General features: G+C 39.2%; 1 protein-coding gene and 1 non-coding gene across 4 annotated transcripts in view; both read left to right on the forward strand.

The window, feature by feature from the left end:
* The window catches only part of CAB39 (calcium binding protein 39), a 108,148-nt gene that overhangs the window by 21,226 nt on the left and 68,036 nt on the right, over nt 1-18,886 (forward strand). Inside the window, exons 1-2 of one of the 3 annotated variants that reach the window (XM_021924106.2) lie at nt 970-1,116; nt 2,843-2,957. The exons of 1 other annotated variant lie outside the window; for it this stretch is intronic. The gene's annotated coding sequence lies outside the window, so the exon portion shown is untranslated. Of the gene's footprint in view, nt 1-965; nt 2,958-18,886 lie in introns of those variants that run through there. One more of the 3 variants, XM_031651599.1, reaches the window with a different exon arrangement.
* LOC116269362 lies at nt 17,755-17,861 on the forward strand. The gene has a single exon (XR_004176824.1). It is a non-coding gene; the product is annotated as a U6 spliceosomal RNA (small nuclear RNA).

Raw genomic sequence — 18,886 nt, forward strand, 5'->3', positions numbered from 1 at the left:
CAATACTTGTTGATTGGGTAGCATTTGGTTTATCTCATCGGCCTGTTTTCCATTTACATTGTGCTCTTTGCTGGTCACCTCCCCTGATACCCTTCGAATCCTTGTTGTTTTCCTTAATTTCCTTAGAGAGTTTGGAGTAGAATGTGGAATCGCAGTTTACAGGTAGAGCTCAGCCATTATTTTATTTATTTTTTTATTTTTGAGAGAGAGTTGTTGCTGTGTCACCCAGGCTGGAGTGCAGTGGTGCAATCTCGCCTCACTGCAACCTCTGCCTCCCGGGTTCAAGCAGTTCCCTTGCCTCAGCTTCCTGAGCAGCTGGGATTACAGGCATGCGCCACCACACCTGGCTAATTTTTGTATGTTTAGTAGAGATGGGGTTTCACCATGTTAGCCAGGCTGGTCTTCAACTCCTGGCCTCAAGTGATCCGCCCGCCTCGGCCTCCCCAAGTGCTGGGATTATAGGCATGAGCCACCGCTCCCAGCTCAGCCATTATTTTAATTTATGAATGGTTTGTATACCTGGTTAAAAATTAATTTTTTGGGGGGGGTTGTGGGGGGAACAGAGTCTCCTTCTGTCACCCAGGCTGGAGTGCAGTGGTGCAGTCACGGCTCACTGCAGCCTTGACCTTGCCAGCTGAAGCAGTCCCCCTACCCCAGGCCCCCAAGTAATTGGAACCCTAGGTGCGCACCACCACACTCAGCTAATTTCTAAACTTTTTTGTAGAGACCAGGTCTCACTGTGGTGCCCAGGCTGGTCTTGAACTCCTTTGCTCAACCAGTCCACCTGCCTCAGCCTCCCAAAGTGCTGAGATTATAGGCATGAGCTACCATGCCCAACAACAAAAAAAATATTTTTCTATAAAGACCATTTAGACTTTAATATCTATAATGGCTTGCATGTAATAGGGGCTTGAAAAGTATGTTGAAGAAACTTGGAAGTATTTTTATTCATCTTTACTTACCAGAAAGGAGAACAACAGGAACTAAGCAGTTACTACAGACTGCATAGGGGCTCTTCTAGAGATGGAAGAGTTATGCCGACCATCTCTCACGTTTGAGTGGGCTGGTTTGCTGTTACTCATGGATAGAACGTATTTGACTCTCAAGAAAAATGTTGTAAGTTTCCTTTTTTGCTGCACATTGTACATGTTGATGGCTTTAACACATTTTCTCTGTTTGACTTAATGTAGTAATCTCTTCCCAGATAGGATGTCCCTGTCACGTTGTTACCTATTTCTACCACAGTGAGAATATTGACATGCTAGATCTTAACAGTATTTAACAAATTTATTGTGGTGGTAAGGTTAAAAGCTACACCCTCATGCTAAAATTAGACTTTTTCATGTTCCTTGCCCGCCATTTTAGGGAAATGGAGAAAATTAGGGACATGTTTCCTTCTCTCGTTTTTTCTTTTTTTTTTTTTTTTCTCCCCTTCTGTCTCATCTTCCACTTCACACCAAGCAATTAGATAAAAAGCAATGGAAAAGTAAAGAGAGACGAAATTACTCTCAGGGCAAGGTTAGTATCAAATGCCTGTCTTTTACACTAGCTGGATGAAGCCTACACATTTGGCTTTGAGTTTGAGTAGCCAGAACAAAGAAAGAGCGAGCAAATCCAAGACAGTTTATGAGGTAAAAAGAAAGCCAACCACTTAGGAGAAGCGTAATTTTCTATAATTGAGACCCTGTGGATCCTTTATTAATGCGAGCTCTGGGTCCTTAATATACTTCTCAAATATCAGTCAGGAGGAGGGAAGGAGGGGAGTCAAAAAAATCTCAATAATTTGACATTGCTCAACTCTCAACAGTGTCTGTAAAAATGAAGTACCTGAGTTCAAGTTTAAGGTATATTAGTACAAGACATAAAAGACAGTATTAGGCCAGAGTGCAGTTTAATTAAATCATTTTTCTGATGCTCTGGAGCTGTGGAAGTGGCCCTCTATAATTATTCATGCTGCCTACCTTTTAATTAAAATTGAGTACCAGAGAGGTCCAGGGTTAGTGTCTGGTAGCTGCTCTGGCTTTAACAGTTGGCTCTAATAACAACCAACACTAGTATCTGCCTTTCAAAACTTAACCAGGACTTGATTTCAAATCTAGTTATGTAAGTTGACTTGGAGGCCAGGTTAGTGTTTTCCTTAGAAACTGGTTATGCACCCAACATGCAGACATTTTTAATAGACACTGTTTTAAAGTAATTTTTAGAAAAAATTTTTTAAATTGATGACACTGAAACCCAATATATAAAACTGATAAGAGTGAGGTGTTTGGGCTGAAGAGGAGATAGACCCTCACCTGCTCCAGATCTTAGAATAAGGCTTAAAAGCCACTGTCAGAATCATGGCTACTGTCATTTTAGTTTGACAAGACTTCAGTGCCTGGATCGCTGTTCTCCCACTGTTATGGAACAAGTTCACCCTATCTCCCCACTACCCTCTTAGGACACCTGCAGAACATCTAATTTTAAACAATATAACTTCCTTTTCAAGCCACTATGAGTCTGAGAGATTGGCAATATGGTTAACAATGACCCCAGCATTTAGGGGGAGAGAAAAATCCAGAGGATAGATTTTTGAGGCCTGCACGGAAATGATCATCTCTGTCTGTTAGAGGTTACAGAGCGCTGTCACAAATATTTTGTTTAGTCCTCACGTTGACTTATGTTAGTAATATTCTTCTGAAATAGTAAAGGAAAAATGAAATCCCATTTTTGTAGAGGAAAATAAGTTTTTAATGTAAGTAAATGTATCCATTGTAGCTCTTCTGAGTGGTTTTAGGCCTCTCACTAAAACTTAAATGTTTATGTTCCTTTGGATATAAGATACTTTTGTTGTGCATTTTAGATACTGCTTTGAGATTAAAAAGCAAGTTTTCCAGTTTGACTATATTATGATGTCAACACTTACCTGGAAAGCACCACTCCATAAAGTGTGGAATGTTCTTTGAGCAATAAAAAAGGTATGTGGTTATTCTGTAAACAGCACTTGGGTTTTTCACCTTCTGCCTGCCTTTTCACTTCATTACCCATCAGAGCTTGACGAAATTACAAAGTCATTTTTCTTGCCTTATCATACTTCAGACTGTTGCATAAAGTCTTCCAGTCAAACATTTTCTGACCCTTATCCAAATTTTTCATTCTACGCAATGCAGTTCAAGAAACGTCTCTGCTGAAGTCTGGGACCTTCAGCACAGAGTGCCCTGTCTCTGCATATTAATCTTCCATGAATTTCAGTCTTCTGTATTTGTGCCTTTCTCCCCAGCTGTATTCTAAGTCCTGGAACACCTAACGAGTATGTACCACTTATCATTCCTGCCATTTAGTTCTCATCTTTTGGTTTATGAGCTGAGTTTAGACTGTATGATTGGGAACTTTTTTCCTCCAAAAACACAAGCAAGAACTTTTATATTTGATCATGCCAGTCAGTTGGCAAATGAGGTTTGGTTACTTGCTCTGAAGTTCAGTATTGTTTAGCCTCATCATCTCATCGGGATCAAGACTTCATATGCCAGTTAGTGTGTTGATGTGGAAGAGTGGAGTGGAAAGAATATGTTGATTGGTTAGGAAAATTCTCAACAGAAATTATCCTTGGGTAGAATGTTCTATGTGATCCTCTACAGGGCTGTGTACTTGTGCATTCTGTGATTCTAAATACTGCTGCTGGAAAAAGTCTGTTTACACTAAATACCACCATACGGCAGCCTTTGAGCAGTTTAAAAAGAAACCTTCCAATCTCCTACTATGGTGGTTCAGCTCAGGCTGGTTTTGTGGCATGTTTGTGTTTTTGTGGGCATTTGGCCAGAACAGAAATAGCAATGCTTAGACCTTGAAGGAGAGTGATTTTCCAGGTTTATATCTGATGCTGTAGAAATAAGTTTAAGGTTATAAATTTTGCAAATAAAACTTTTTTTCAAAATAGTTATTCATTGGAATGACTAAAAGGAAAAACTAAAAACCATTTCACCACTCTCAGGTATGACTTTTTAGAACCATAGCATTTCTAATCTTCCTTAATTCTTTGACACAAAAGTAATTTTATGGAAGGCCTTTTCCCCATACTTGAATTTTCAAGTTTTCTCATTTGTTTAGGTATTCTTTTAAAGGAGTTATCTTTATAAAAGAGCAGGATTCGCTATTTACTTTTCTTATTTACCGAAACATGGGTGAGGCTGTGATGTTTGCCTGTGATCATATGGACTGTGTTTATACAGCCAAGTGAGAGTAAATTTAACCAGAAGGAAAATAGATATTTTAAAAATGTAGACATTGATTAACCTTTTGTATTTTAAAATATAGTACTTATTTGTCTAGAAATAGCTAAAGTTCCCATTTTCTGAAACTAGTTCTAAAAATATGATAATGTAACTCTTAATTTCTTAGGGTATCTGTGACTAAATCATTGTAAGTAAAACTAAAGATGGCAGATTTATATTGATAAAAGACTAACATATTCATAGAAATCAGTCATGTATTACAGATGTTTCTAAATAATGCTTTGTAATATGAAACTATAATTTGAAGTCCTTTTTTTTTTGAGATGGAGTTTAGCTCTGTTGCCCAGGCTGGAATGGAACAGCGCGATCTCTGCTCACCACAACCTCTACCTCCCAGGTTCAAGCAGTTCTCCTGCCTCAGCCTCCCGAGTAGCTGGGATTACAGGCATGCGCCACTACACCCGGCTCACTTTGTATTTTTAGTAGAGGCGGGGTTTCTGCATGTTGGTCAGGCTGGTCTTGAACTCCCGACCTCAGGTGATCTGCCCAACTTGACCTCCCAAAATGCTGGGATTACAGGTATGAGCCCCCACATCCAGCCTCTAATTTGATGTCTTAAATCATGATAAAGTCTTTGTGCTTTGCCATAATTTGAGAAGTTGAGCATTGTGAATATGATTGCTATCATTAGTACAAAAGAGCTATTCAAATTGATTTTAAATCTACTAACTGCAGGTTCAATCTCATCAGTGAGTTATAAAATCACCTTAGTGGGTTATGACTAGCATTTACAAGGAAGGGAAGGAGTGGGGAGCTAGGATAGAACAAAATAGAATAAAGAATGTCAGTATAATTTTACATAGTAAGTGTAAGTGCTATTTGGTGGCTCTTGTTTTCTTTGTATGAATGTATGTACATCATGGGTCATGAGGTCAAAGAAGTCTATATGCCACCAGTGATACTATAATGCAGTTAGGTGGCCTGGTGGCCTCGTGGTTATTTAATGACTACATAACATACAGATTGATGAGAGGCTTTATTGGAAAACTCCAGTACTGTCTTCCCTGACCTATTCATACTTTTAATAGGAAGTAAAGGAAAACTTGTGCGACTTGCTAATCAGATTTGTAGTTGACAGGAATCTGGTAGGGGAAGCTAGTGTATACTGGATAACAGCATTAAGATCCAGGAAAAAAAATTTAAATGCCATACTACATACTGAGTCTAAATCAGAAGGAATTAAATAGGAATAATTGTTCAATCCTGCTGGCATGTCCCAAAATGCAGTAATACAGCGGACCCCAACCTTTTTGGCACGAGGGACAGTTTCGTGGAGGACAGTTTTTCCATGGACTAGGGCTGGTGGAGTGTGCAGGGTGGGGGATGGTTTCAGGATAAAACTGTGCCACCAGGCCGGGCGCGGTGGCTCACGCCTGTAATCCCAGCACTTTGGGAGGCCGAGGCGGGCGGATCACAAGGTCAGGAAATCGAGACCATGGTGAAACCCCGTCTCTACTAAAATAGAAAAAATGAGCCGGGCGCAGTGGCGGGCGCCTGTAGTCCCAGCTACTCGGGAGGCTGAGGCAGGAGAATGGCGTGAACCCGGGAGGCGGAGCTTGCAGTGAGCCGAGATTGCGCCACTGCACTCCAGCCTGGGCAACAGAGCAAGACTCCGTCTCAAAAAAAAAAAAACTGTGCCACCTCAGATCATCAGGCATTAGGTTCTCATAAGGTGCGGACAACCTAGATCCCTCAAATGCGCAGTTCACAATAGGGTTCACACTCCTGTGAGATCCAATGCTGCTGCTGATCTGACAGTAGGCAGAGCTCAGGCAGTAATGCTGTCTTGCCCACTGCTCACCTTCTGCTGTTACTAGCAGTCCACTGGACCCGTACCAGTCCGCAGTCCAGGGGTTGGGGACCTCTGCAGTAGTATACAATGGATGAAGGTGGGGCTTCCTGTGCAACATGTACAAAAGACTTGGGTCAATTAAATTGCTCAGTAGAAAGCATTTTAGCTGTGTGGTGTGACTGTTAAAACTTAACGTAATTTAAGATCACATTTATGAAATATATGGAAAGGTAGTCTTGCCTGGTTAGCTAACATATGGGGAGTATGGGATCCAGTTTGGAGCACCACACTCTGAGAGGAGCAGTGACAAATAGGAATGTCTGGAGAATAATTCAGATGGTCCCCTGATTGAGTTAATTCCCCCAAGGTTTATCTCCCTCTGTAACAAAACCACAGCTGGACAAATTTTACGGGAATTTGGTTTGCTGACTATGCTAATGGTGGTGCAGATTCAATGTGAATATGTGGTTCTCGTTCCCAGACAGCTCACAGGATAGTTTTGAGATGGTTATTTACATATTAACATGTCTTATTAGACTGTTGAAAATGCTTTCAGCTCTTTCTTCATGACATCTCTTTCATTTTATCCCAATTCTGGATGCCACCATGCTTAAGACACAAGGATACAGGTCTGCTTCAGAATATTCCTACCTGATACCCATGGAAATGGTTGCTCAGATTTGATATTTTGTCAGTTTACTTCTGTATTTGCCTCTGGCTTGACTTGGACGGGGATAAGGTCTAGGAATGGGAATTTATCTTTTTCCTTAAAAGATGGAGTCTCATTTTTTGCCCAGGCTGGTCTCTAATTCCTAGCCTCAAGCAGTCCTCCTGCCTCAGTCTCCCGAGTAGCTGGGATTACAGGCGTCCATGCCCAACTCTAGGAATGGGAATTTGATCACATCATGAGTTGGAATCTAATTCTAAAAGGTATGTGTATACATTCAGTTCTTAAAATATCCTCAAATCATAAGGCTATAATTTTGAACAATATATCAAATTTAAATAAGTTTATGTAATGTTATACTTATTCAACGTGTATTTAGATATACTTACCATATAAAGAATATGTTTTGCCTCCCCCAGATTAACTTAATTAGTTGCTGGCTAAGTGGAGGAAAGTCACAAATTCTTACAGTGATTTCTTGATTTACTTTTTTGTCTATAACTAAGCAGTGCCATAATGAAAGCAGCCATCCTTTCTCAAACTGGATAGTATAGTGAGATTCATTAAATGAGACTCTACTAGAATGGCTTATTTCAGAAAGATACCATTGCTTGACCATAAATGTTTGATATCTATAAATATGAAATTTTGGATTCATATTCAGGATGCAGTTCCAAACCTAGTAGGAAATCCAAAATTTCTAAATAAAAAGATTTACAGGTAAATCTTATAAGAAAATAAAACTTCTTATATTAAGTGACAAAGTTGAAATGCAAATGGCAAACTAGGAGAACATATTTGCAAAAAAAAAAAAAAATGTAAACAGCCAAAGGGATAATGTTCATAATTATTCAATATCCTACAAGTCAATAAGAAAAGGATTCCAAATTGGGCAACAGAGATGTGCAATTTCAGTAAGAAAATAGAAATGGAAGTATGTTCATTGTCATTAATGATTGGCAATTCAAATTAAAGAATTGATCAGAGGGGTGGAAAGAAGAGGAAGTCAAGAAGACAGCATTTTTAGTCTGGCAGATTGAAAAGGTTAATAGGTCCTAGTGTTGATTAGCTGGCAAAGAAATGGCTGCCATCATGGACTTTTGATGACTGTGTAAACTGGCCTAAGTTTTTGGTATGAGTTAAGAATCTTTGTGTTTTGACTCTCAGACTACTGCTGCCTTATCTGAGTCACTCAGAATCTTCCTTGGCTGCATTTTACTCTCATATCTGGTGTACATAACTGCACAGAATATTGTGTGGTCTCTTTGTGGCCGGGTTAGCCCTTTGTTTAGCTAGTCCTTATGAATAGCTTTCTAAGGTGGGCAGGACAGGTCTAATTACCTCAAGCTTTATAACGATGAGGAAACTGGCATTTGAGCTCAGTGACTGTCCTGGGTCTGGTTAGTAGAGAGGAAGACAAGGAGTTGCGGTTTCTTTCCCTTCTCTCACTCTATAGGACTTCCGCAGACAACTAGGCTGGCACTAAGACACAGTAAGGCTGGCTACATCTGCACAGAAAGGAAGGAACAGATAGAGTAACTCATTAAAAATAAGACCCCCCAAAGACGAATGTTTTTGCTGAAATAGTTACAAAGCAACCTGTCGTTTGGAAAAATGCTGTGATGACCCCCTACTGACTCTAGAAAGAGTTGTGTTCGTCTGACAGTTTCAAGTGTGAAGAAAATATGTATTTACTTTTATAATTAATCTAAAGGACATTATTAAAGATAGTTTTGTGTGGAGTTATTGATAAAAATATTGGAAGTTTTGCCAAGCTACATTAATATAGAAAATTTAAACATAGGGCTGTAGACCTTAATTTTTAAACTTGTTTTTCTTTGTGATGTTATTAAGCTACTTTAGAACTTGATAATCATTTAGTCACAACTAGAAGAAACTCATTTAGAAGAGTACTCACTTTGATGGCAGCTTGTTTCAGTACTGAGCAAACTGCCTTTCTTGTAAACAATAAAAGACATTTGAAAACTGCTAATTGGGGCCAGTATTAAGTTAGGGCAAAAAATAAATATTAATATAAAAAAGAAACCTTTTGTCTGCAAAAATCAGGTATGTGTATGTGTGTGTATATATATGGTTATTAGAACTTAGAAGAATAAAGTCACAGAGCTCTGCTACATGATACTTTTTTTTTTTTTGAGGCGGAGTCTCACTCTATCACCTAGGCTGGAGTGCAGTGGCACGATCTCAGCTCACTGCAAACTTCGCCTCCTGGGTTCAAGTGATTCTCCTGCCTCAGTCTCCCTAGTAGCTGGGCTTACAGGCATCTGCCACCATGCCCGGCTAATTTTTTAATTTTTAGTAGAAACGGGGTTCACCATTTTGACCAGGCTGATCTGGAACTCCTGACCTCAAGTGATCCACCTGCCTTAGCCTCCCGAAGTGCTGGGATTACAGGCATGAGCCGCAGTGCCCAGCCCCATGATACATTCTTAACTTCGAAGAGCTACTTAGTTGTAGTCAGTTTGGTTAAACTTCCAGCCGTATTATATATACTTTTTGCTTTTTGGTGACAGAGTCTTACTGGGTCGCCCAGGCTGGAGTGCAGTGGCATGATCTCGGCTCACTGCAGCCTCCACCTCCCAGGTTCAAGCAAACCTCCTGCAGCCTCCTGAGCAACTGGGACTACAAGCACGCACCACCATGCCTCGCTAATTTTTGTATCTTTAGTACAGATGGGGTTTCACCATGTTGGCCAGGTTGGTCTTGATCTTTGACCTCGTGATCTGCTCGCCTCAGCCTTCCACAGTACTAGGATTACAGGCGTGAGCCACCACACCTGGCCTCCAACCATATTTTGAAGTGTATTCTATAACTGTGTTTAGATGTTACAGTGTATGTTTATACATGTCCTACCTTGTTCCAGAAAGAATTTAAGGGAGCTTGTAACAGTCTGTTGTATTTATCATAACTTTGGTTTTTGAAATCTGTAACAACTGCATGGTACACTGAAATCACCACAGTAAAATTTGATAATAGTAGTATGAGTCTCTTAGTAAGTATTTGAGGTTTAACGTGAAGTTCCTGTTTGTAAAATTAACACATAGCTTTCTGCAAGAGGTGTTGCTACTTTGTAAAATGATTTTTCTCTAAAAAATGAGCTACTAAAACAAAGCCCTCTGTTTTCTCTAAGCAAATATATTTTGTTGCTCCAGTGAAGAATGAACCTTACCGTTACAGCATATTTCATAAACATTCATAATTTGACATTTCTCGTTTACTATAAAGGAAATTTTTAAGGATTAACAGAAAGCCTTTTTTAAGAGGAATGTAAGTATTTTTAAACAATACATTCACTAAGCCCATTTCATTAAGTACTCATTTCTATAATTCATTCATTCATTAAAGATAGGTTAGCACAAGAATTATTTAATACTTTAGATTACCAAAATGGAATTAATGGTCTACTTGACATATATAATAGGTATATCTAGCTTTAGGATCATAGAGAATGTTCTGCTAACAATGGTCTACCTTTTCCCTTGCTTCTCTATTCTAGAAAGGTTTAAAAAATTTGAACTCTTTGAAAAATCTTTTTAAGTGTTCTGAGAAAAATGTAGACATGTGCCTAAAGGAACCTTGTTTTAGTTAAGATGCTATTTTCCCAAAGGACGATGAGTATGTAGAGAAGCTCATGGTCCTCAGAGCTATGCTTGCACTCCGGAGACTTGGTTGGGACTGGAAGGTACTCTCTATGCAGCATATATCTGAGATTTAATAGAAAAGGAACTTTATCAATGATTATTTTATAGAATAGGAACTTTAATAGAAAAGGAACTTTATCAATGATGAGCAATAATCCTCTTAAAAGCAGATGAAGCTGGGGTATGGGCCAAGCTTTTTAAAATTTTTTTCTTTTTTCTTTTTCTGTTTTCTTTTGGCGGGGAGTGGTGGTGGTGGGACAGAGTTTCACTCTTGTTGCCCAGGCTGGAGTGCAGTGGTGCCATCTGGGCTCACTGCAACCTGCCGGGTTCAAGCGATTCTCCTGCCTCAGCCTCCAGAGTAGCTGGTACTACAGGTGCATGCCAGCACACCTAGCTAATTTTTGTATTTTTAGTAGAGACAGGGTTTCACTATTTTGGCCAAGATATTCTCGATCTCCTGACCTTGTGATCCACCTACTTCAGCCTCCCCCAAAGTGCTGGGATTACAGGCATGAGCCACCGTGCCAGACCAAAATCTTAAAAAAAAAAAAAAACAACTTTTTTTCTTAAGGATAGGAGCATTCAGGGGTACCCTTTTCATATTTATTGACTCATAATCTTAGAAATTGCCCTATGCCTATTTGGTCGGGATTTAACAAAATCATTCAGCAAACATTTATTTGTGATTACTGTTTAAAATTATATTTTTATGTTTTACTTTTTTTTTTGTAATACTCGATTTATGTGTAAGATGACGGAACAAGTAAGTACAAAAAGTAGAATCTGGAATCAGAAGACTTGCCTTGAATCCTGACACCTACATTCAGTGTGTAATGTCACGGCCAGCCTTTTATGTGGCTTTAAAGGTATACAGCAATTAGTTACCATGGGAGCTAGAGAAAGGGTGCAGGGTGGTTTCATGGATGGAAAGTGTTCGCAGACATTGGGTTAGGGAGTACACATCACAATATATAACATGCCTTAGACAGTTACTCATTCCAGTTTAACACTGATAAAAGCAGTCAATCCAAAAAAGCTGTGACGCTCCATAGCAGGATGGCTCTATAAATAGTGTTGCACTGTTAGGAACCCAGATCAAGCCTTTAAATATTCCATCTTGGGTATTACATGAAGCCATCACACTTTAGTCACAATATTACCAGGTTTATATTCATGGCATAAACAATATTCAGGCAGACAAATTAGAGTTGCTCAGCAAACGTTGTGAGTTCAGCTTTGGGGTAGCAATAGAGAAATTATAGGCACTTTGCTAGATTTCCTGCTCACTTACCCTCCAAGAGCATCTTGGTTCTGGCCTCTAACTCCTTTCTGCATGGGTTTCAGGTGAAATTTTTCTAGTTAACTCTTGGTTATTTATGTATCATTTCTGTGGGTTTTTTTTTTTTTTGGTTGGTGTGATTTTTGTTTTGAGAAATGTTATTCAGTCCCACTCTGCAGATGTATCTGGGGTCTTATGCAAAGCAGCATGCCAAATGTTATAAGAATATAAAATGACTGTTAATATACAACTTTGCTATCAAGAGGCTTCCAGATTAATTGGGAGTGATACATACATAATAACACATAATCAAGGTTTTAAAAATCTTACAGGTATAAGGAGGGTCTTACACTTTTACTGTGGAGATCTTTATGGAGAAGCTGGTGTTTGAAAGTGGTCTAGAGGCCTGGCGTGGTAGCTCATGCCTGTAATCCCAGCACTTTGGGGAGGCCGAGGCAGATGCAGGAGAATCGCTTAAATCTGGGAGATAGAAGTTGCAGTGAGCCGAGATCACGTCACTGCACTCTAGCGTGGGCAACAGAGTGAGACTCTGTCTCAAAAAGAAAAAGAAAAAGTGGTCTAGATATGGGCAGCATTTTGACAAGTAGAGGAGTGAGGGCATTTCTGAGGAGGGATTACCCACATTGGCATTGCTGTAGTTTCCAAAAATTACTTCAGGGAGAGAAGGGGAGAGGAGCACTATGAACCACTTGTTGATGGCATTGCCCATGGAACTGTGTCCTCTGTAGATATTCTTCCTCTTACCTGCCATCAACAAGGTGAGTTTAATTGAATTGCAGTGGACAAAATGAAAACACATGTAGATTGGAACAGTTAAGTAAGAAAGCTTTGAGACCCTGTAGAAGGAAAAGGTAGTGTTTATGTCTGAAACATGGATTACAGTGGTCATTTTGTAGTTAGGCATAAATCTAACTTTGAACTTCTTGGCAAATAAGGGGGAAAATTTGCGCATAATACAATGGATAATACAGTTTACCTTCCAGTGATTTGAGACATACCAGTTCTTCAAATAGAAACTTTTGCCTTACTACTATTTTTTAAATTATGAAATATGTAAGTATATACATATAGGCTGCAGTATAATGAATTTCCAGCTTCAACAGTTAATACTTTGCTTGCTGTTTCATCTCTCCCCTGCTTTGTTCTCTCAGAGAGGTGGAACTAAAGTATTTTAAAGGAAATCGCAAATCACTCATACTTCCACATGTATGTCTAACTGATAAGGATATTTTTTACATACATTACTATGTTTCATCATAATACCTAACAAAATTAACAGTAATTCCTTAATTGTCATACCCAGTGTATAATTTCCTTGATTGCCAACGTATCTTTTTTTCAGTTGGTTTATTTGAATCAGGATCCAGGGAGGGCCCATGCATTGTATTTGACTATATGAGGCTCTTATTATTTAAGTCTCTGCTGTCTTTTTTTTTTTTTTTTCCCTTTTTCTCACGTTGTTTGCTTTTTTGGAGAAACCTAACATCTGTCTTGTGAAGTGTCCCATTTTCTGGGTTTAATTTACTGCTTCCCTGTGGTGATGTTAAACTTGTTCCTTCCTCTTGTTGCCTGTAGACTGACCACTAGATCTAGAAGCTTGATTTGATTCAGAATTGTAGTTGGGCTGGGGTGGGAGGGGAGAATCAGATTTTGATAGATGATGCTTTGTACTTCCTATTGTGTCGTATCATGAGTCACACTGGTGTGTGGTTGTCCTAATAGATTAGTGTTGTCCATGTACTTAGCCTGTGTATCCTCTATGAAATTCCCCATCAGCCTTTCACCTAATGGTTAAGGCCATTGGTGATTGTTGCCTAGTTGCATTATTTCATCAAGAATTACAAAATGGGCTTGGTGCGGTGGCTCACACCTGTAATCCCAGCACTTTGGGAGGCCAAGGCAGGTCGATCACTTGAGGCCAGGAGTTCGAGACCAGCCTGGCCAGCATGGCGAAACCCCGTCTCTACTAAAAATACAAAAATTAGCTGGGCATGGTGACACACACTTGTAGTCCCAGCTACATAGGGAGGCTGAGGCACAAGAATCGTTTGAACCTGAGAGACAGTTTGCAGTGAGCTGAGATCATGCTACTGTGCTCCAGTCTGGGCAGTAGAGTGAGACTGTTTCCAAAAAGAAAGAAAGAAAAAAAAAAAAAAAAATATATATATATATATATATATATATAAAACAAAATGGTAATTTTTTTCTTTCCACACTTACTAGTTATGAATCTCCTATGAAGAACTTTCCCTTGTCATCTGTTTGGTTATCCTGAAATATAGTCTGTACAGAAAAAGGCAGGATAAATGTGCATCCCTCCCTCTTTTTTTTGAGTATTGCATTGTTGCCTTCACAACCTCCAAGGTAACCAATGAAAATTATTTCTAGTATTATTATAATTGTAATGGGCTCTAATGTTTTACATATATTCTTATATATACATGTTACTATTAAATATACAATATTTTAATGTATGCAAATTCTTGATTTCCACGTTAATGCATTGTAATAATTTTTTTTTATGCTCAAATTCTACCATCTTAGACCTTTGCAGCACTTTTCAACTTAGCTCCTGTGCCTTTTTTAGCATGACCTCATAAGTACAATATTTGCTCTCTGGAGTAACATATCCCTGGCTCATCTTGAGTATTTCCTACTCTTTCATGAAATCTTGGTTTCTTTTAGTAGGAAATGATCATGTGCTGATTTTTAAAAAATACACTTTTTTTTTTTTTTTTTTTTTTTTTTTTTTTTTTTTTTTTTTTTTTTTGAGACGGAGTCTCTTTCTGTCGCCCAGCCTGGAGTGCAGTGGCCGGATCTCAGCTCACTGCAAGCTCCGCCTTCTGGGTTTACGCCATTCTCCTGCCTCAGCCTCCCGAGTAGCTGGGACTACAGGCGCTCGCCATCTCGCCCGGCTAGTTTTTTGTATTTTTTAGTAGAGACGGGGTTTCACCGTGTTAGCCAGGATGGTCTCGATCTCCTGACCTCGTGATCCGACCGTCTCGGCCTCCCAAAGTGCTGGGATTACAGGCTTGAGCCACCGCGCCCGGCCAAAATACACTTTTATATTAGAAAAAAAAATGCACATTGTAAATGCTTAACCTTAAGAAAAATATAAATATCAAGTCATGTTCTCACTACCCGTTATTAACCTTTGATATTTTTTCTCTTAGCATATCCCTCTGCATATATAAAGATGGAATTATATGTATGCAAACTTATATTCAAAGTGTTTTCACTTAAGAGGAGTTGTAGACATTTTTTCATGTCAATAGAAATCCTCAGAAGCATTGATTTTAAATTACTTCTGAATGTTCAGTTCTATTCGCTGAGAATTCTGGTTGGTTTTCCTTTTCCTACTGTATTAAATAACTATTCAGTGGCCATCTTTGTATATAAATCTTAAAGAAGTAGTAGATTATGAGGATACACTCGTAGAAGTGTAATTGCGGGCTTAGAAACATTTTTAAGGTTACTGATACATATGAATATATTGATTATAGTATGAAAGATACTGGACAACCTGACAGACACTGCATAAGAGTTGGTAAAAACCTGCTTTGAAGTCCCAGCTTTTTCGCTTTACTAGCTAGCTTCATGATACTTGAACAAACTAGCCAATAATTTTAAGACTTAGTTTACTCATCTGTAGAACAGAAATAATAGAACTTCTTGTAGGAATGAACGAATGGAAAATCCCACGGTTACTTTCAGGATCAAAATAAATAATAGTTCATGCTACAGATATTCTACAAATATGTGCCTTCTGTGGTTTCAGTGTTGTTTATTTCCATCAAAACTTATGCTGAGGCTTGGTCCCTAATGTGGCAGTGTTGGGAGGAGATATCTTTAAGAGGTGATTAGGTCATTAAGAGGAATTAATGCCTTTCTCCCGTGATTGAGTTCTCGGTGTTTTGGGACTGGATTAGTTAATGCCAAAGCAGGTTTTTTTTATTTTTTATTTTTTATTTTTTATTTTTTTTGAGACGGAGTCTCGCTCTGTGGCCCAGGCTGGACTGCAGTGGCCGGATCTCAGCTCACTGCAAGCTCTGCCTCCTGGGTTTACGCCATTCTCCTGCCTCAGCCTCCCGAGTAGCTGGGACTACAGGTGCCCGCCACCTCGCCCGGCTAGTTTTTTGTATTTTTTTTAGTAGAGACGGGGTTTCACCGTGTTAGCCAGCATGGTCTCGATCTCCTGACCTCGTGATCCGCCCGTCTCGGCCTCCCAAAGTGCTGGGATTACAGGCTTGAGCCACCGCGCCCGGCCGCCAAAGCAGGTTTTAATAAAGTGAGGCCACCTCTGCTGTTTGGTCTCTTCACATACGTCCACCTCTTCTTCTCCACCTTGTTAAGATATAGCACAAAACCCTCACCAGAAGCTGACCAGACGCTGCCACCTGATCTTGTACCTCTCAGCCTCTAGAATTGTGAGCTAAATAAATCTCTTTCCTTTATAAATTACCCCAAATTTCAACTGCTTCTTAAAGCTACTCTCGATTTATTTTAATGGAACCTAAGTTACCACCTTTTTTTTTTTTTTTACTTCTCCGTATGTAGTTCTCAATTTTATTTTTATTTAAAAAATTTTTAGTTATCACAACTTAGTTGCAGCTAAGAAAGGCTTGCTTCCCATTCATCCAAAAGCTAAATCAAGACTTTTAGATGTAGGCTTAAATAGAACAGTAAGGTCATTCATTTTATTCCATTTTATATTGCTATCCAGTTTATATAATAGATATGCAGATACAGTTGCTAAGCACTTTTTAATTCTTATACCATATTGTGAAGTAGCTATTGCTTTTCCCATTTTAGAGATAAGGAAAAAGGGGCTTAGAAATGTCTAGGTCAGTTGAGGCATAACAAAGTCAGGATTTGAACCCAGGCTATCTTTAAAGCCCGTGTAATTAACTACTGTGCTTTAAATAATTGTTCTGTACTACCAGATAGGTAAGTCTAGCATCTAACACAGTATCTGTAAATAGTTACTGTTTTAACTAAGTAACATTAACACTGGAAGCAGGGGTTTAAGTCTTAGAGCCAGCTGTCTAAAAAGAATGTGTTCATGCATGTACTGCATTTCACTCTCCATGACTGCGTAAGAACCTTAATAATCCTTGTAGGCAACTATCTTATGGTGTGTGGGATTTTTTCTTTGTGCTTTTTGTATTTGACCACGAAGTTCGTGAGTCAGATCTAACACATATGTTAGTGTAGAGTCTTATGAGCTCAGCTGTCTAGGAATGTGTTGTCATTCAGCAGCTTTTCATTATTGTCTCTAAACACATACACCCACATCCATACACACCAGAATGTTGTCTTGAGAGCAGGCACTCTTGATGCCTTAAGTTTGTGGCATATAGTAATTACACAGTATTGGAGTGAATGAATGTTCTACTGACTGGCTTATGGACCTTTTGAGTTCTTTTCAGTATTTGTCAATACATAGGTGAATAGGAGTGTGTCACATAACCCAAAAGCAGTAGATCTCCAAAGATGTGCAGTACCTAACAGGCCTAACTTTAATGGTGTGGGCTTTTGTTTTCCTAATGGGTATTCTGTATATTCTCTAGCACTTTCTTGGGATGTTGCTTTGTACTCTTGAAAATATTCTTGAGAATATTAACGTAATAGAGCAGTGATTTGGTGTCTTTGTTCTTCGTAAGATAGAAGTGGCCATTTCTAGTGTCATCTGGTCTCCATCTGTTTTGGAAAAGAGAGTAGACTTCTACCAAAAACCCCCACAAATACAAAGCAATAATAAAAAGGAGAATATATATCAAACTACTAATAATGACTGTCTCTTACAGGCTTTTCAGGTGACTTTCACTTTCTACCTTATGTAATCCTGTAATGTTTGAATTTTGCATAATGAGCAGTATAACCGTTTTTTAAAAGCTAGAATTTTAACTCTCTGTGATGGACTGAGATGCAGGAGTAGATGGAAAGACTTTCATATTCTGACCCCCCCACACACACACCCCCAACCTCAAAGGATATGGAAACTAGCAGAAGGATTTGCTTATGTGCTTTTAAAAAGCAATGCCTTTTTAAAAGTGATTTCAGTGCTCGCTTTGGTGGCACATACCCTAAAATTGGAACGATACAGAGAAGATTAGCATGGCCCCTGCACAAGGATGACACACAAACTTGTGAAACGTTACATATTTACAAAAAAAAAAAAAAAAAAAATTCACTGGTCAGTAAATGTCCCAAGCACGGACAACCAGATCTCCTGCAACATCTCTGTCTTAGTCCGTTTGTGCTGCTGTAACAAAATACACGAGTCTGGGTAATTTGTAAAGAACAAAAATTTATTTCTCACAGTTCTGAAGGCTAAGTCCAAGATCAAGGTGCTGGCATTTGGAGTCAGAGGAGGCTGCATCTTACATGACGAAAGGCAAAAGGTCAAAATAGGGACAAGTGCCATGTCTTCACAATGACAGAAGAGAGCAATCCACTCCTGTAAGCCTTTGTTATAGTGACAGGAGGGCAGAGTCCTCATGACCTAAACACCTCCCATTAGTTTCCACTTGCCAACACTTGCATTGGGAATTAAATTTCCAACCCATGAATTTTGAGGTATATTCAGACCATAGTATCCCCTAGAGGTGATACTGACCCTATTGACAACTCCTGGCCTTTGTGGAGAATGGCGAGAGTCTACCCTTGATGTCTGTAAAGATAGATTTAGAAAACAGAATTGACTGAAATCATGAACTGAATATACATGGAAGAGTTGAGTAGAGTTTGCTATGACAACCAAGTTTAGTGATGGGGTGAACAGTGGATCCATTCACTCTGAAGGGGAACATTGAAAAAGAAGAAGGACTTAGATGAGATTTGGAGGACATCTATAAGGAGCAGCAATTGGAAAGGTAGGCCATTGGTCTGCTCGGAAATGGATTTCAGATTGTTGAAACCATAGATGAGATCACCCAGAGAGAATATAGGGTAAGGTGACAGCCAAGAGTGGAACCTTAAAGGACAACAACATTGGAGTAGAGATGAGTCATTGAATTAAATGCAGAAAGGAAAATAAATAAATGGATGGATGGATGAATGGATGGATGGATGCAGGAAAGGAAGGGGCATCAGGAGAGAGAAGATAACAATTAGCGGAGAGCAGTGCGTGAATGCGAAAGGGGGAAGCTAAATGTCCATGCGGATTCAGCTTGCAGTGTCGTAAGTGTTCAT

This window comes from Papio anubis, chromosome 10, assembly GCF_008728515.1.
Source record: "Papio anubis isolate 15944 chromosome 10, Panubis1.0, whole genome shotgun sequence".
Taxonomy (NCBI): Eukaryota; Metazoa; Chordata; class Mammalia; order Primates; family Cercopithecidae; genus Papio; species Papio anubis.